The following is a 1,910-nucleotide window of genomic DNA, read 5'->3' as shown; positions in this document are numbered from 1 at the left end:
TTATCTTTGTTTGGACACAGTGACAAGCATAAACTGATCTCCGAGGAAGTTCTACAATTCCTACATGACACAGGATTGTATGTAAGAATCTAGTTCAAACTTCGACCTGTGGAGGGCAGTAATACACTCAGTAGTGTCTACACTGCTGGAACCCTATATGAAGAAGCCTGGGATGCGTCACGTCCATATCCTCCCCTTGTTGTCGGTTTGCTTCAGCGGTTCTAGGTATGTGCTGTTAGCACGTAGCATTTTGCTAACTTATTTTCCATTGTACTAATCGTTTGCTTGTTGTAAACCAGCCTGTCTTTTCATCAATTGTGTCTCTTCGTCGGATGCTGTTTTGGATGCGATTTCTGCCCTCCCTTCAGGTAGGAGGAAGTTTCAAAGTAAACGATGTCTAGCTTCACTGAGGGGCGGGTGGTTTGAGTAATGTGCAGTCCCTGTACTTCAGTTTACCGGCGGGTTATTTGAAGGCTGTGTATCCTGAGTGGTGAACTGATTGTAAAACTCATCTATCCGTGTTGGGTAAGTTTTGTTGGGTTTACCGGGTGGGGAATTTGGGCATGTGATGCGCGATTTTATAATAATCCTGTTGGTTTGTGTTTATATTTGTTATAGGATTCTCCCTTTCGTCCTGGCTGTTTATTACTGCCTGGTTTTTCCTTTGTTGCGTGCCGTACTAACCACATCGGATTACAACTATTTAGGGGGACTGCTGTCTGCTGCCTCTGGACTGTTGACCATCGTTTATGGTGGAATTGTGACTTTGTCTTTTATTCATTTGTTTGTGAGACTTATTATTATTATTTTTTTTTCTTTCAGGAGCTGGGGTCCCACGGGTGAATGATCTTTGTGGTGGTGGTGGTGCTGCTACAACGTTTGACATGTGACACTTCTGAAGTATACGAGTGTGTGATCTGAGTTCACGGTGGTGTGGAAGTGTGTTTTTTTTTTTTTTTGGATTACTAGTGTAGCAATCACTCCGGTGGGTAACCCCAGCCCTGTAATTAATTATATTCTGTTTTGTTTTGTTTATTTGGAAATTGTGTAACTGGGTTTTGTTTAATGTTTCTTTTCTTTCTTGTCCGTTTGTGTTAATTTGTTGTATTGTCACCAGAAAGAGTGCTGTTATGAATGGCACATATCAGAGCTGATTTTTAAGTGATTTGTTTATCTTGAATTCAATTTGTGAATAAAACTTTTGTATTTTTATATGATGCCCACGTTTCCTGCCCACATTTCTTTATAAGAGAGTCGAACCTGTGTGACCTAATAACAAATTGTGGGGTTTAATTCTATTTCCTGGGTGAAACCCTCCCAGGTGGCGTAGTCGCATTTTCTATTAGTAGTTAAACTTGAGCTTGTGTGTGTCAAGCTGTACAGTTCTCCCCGGCTCATGCCACACGTGCATGTGATAAATATTTCTTATTTTATATTTGTTATATAGGCTACTTATTAGCTATATGGCCCTACAGTGTAATGTAATACAAGAATAATTAGAGGTTTTCACACACTGACTTTTGCAGGCAAGAGTAGTTGAAGAAAGTAGCTGGAATGAAGGAGAAGGCAGTAAACTGGAGCGACCAGGAGGGTCAGAGCAGGAGAAGACAGAAGGAGACAATGAAATAAGTGACAGAAAAGAGGAAATAAGTGAAGGAGACAAGGAAATAAGTGAAGGAGATGAGGAAAAAGAAGAATCAGTGAGAGATGAAGAGGAGGCTCCAGATTCAGAGAGAGGGACAGAGGAAGGGAGTGATCAGGAGGAGGAAGATGACAGAGAGGAAGAGAGTAGACCTTCAATTCCCCCTGGACCAGAGTCCTGCAACGGGTCGGGTACCCACATAAAAGTGGCTAAAACGGGTGGATTGTGAAATTTATACAATTCATGGGCAGGGATATGGGCGGATAAT

General features: G+C 41.6%; 1 long non-coding RNA gene across 1 annotated transcript; it reads left to right on the top strand.

Moving 5' to 3' along the window:
• The first annotated feature begins 339 nt into the window (after positions 1–339).
• LOC137064226 (uncharacterized) lies at positions 340–1,142 on the top strand. Its single transcript, XR_010901528.1, has 3 exons — positions 340–368; positions 452–525; positions 619–1,142. It is a non-coding gene; the product is annotated as an uncharacterized lncRNA (long non-coding RNA).
• The last annotated feature ends 768 nt before the right edge of the window (positions 1,143–1,910 follow it).

The sequence above is a fragment of the Pseudorasbora parva genome, chromosome 24, assembly GCF_024679245.1.
Source record: "Pseudorasbora parva isolate DD20220531a chromosome 24, ASM2467924v1, whole genome shotgun sequence".
NCBI classification, from domain to species: domain Eukaryota; kingdom Metazoa; phylum Chordata; class Actinopteri; order Cypriniformes; family Gobionidae; genus Pseudorasbora; species Pseudorasbora parva.
Note: the sequence above shows the minus strand (reverse complement) of the source record. Positions and strands in the feature narration are given on the sequence as shown.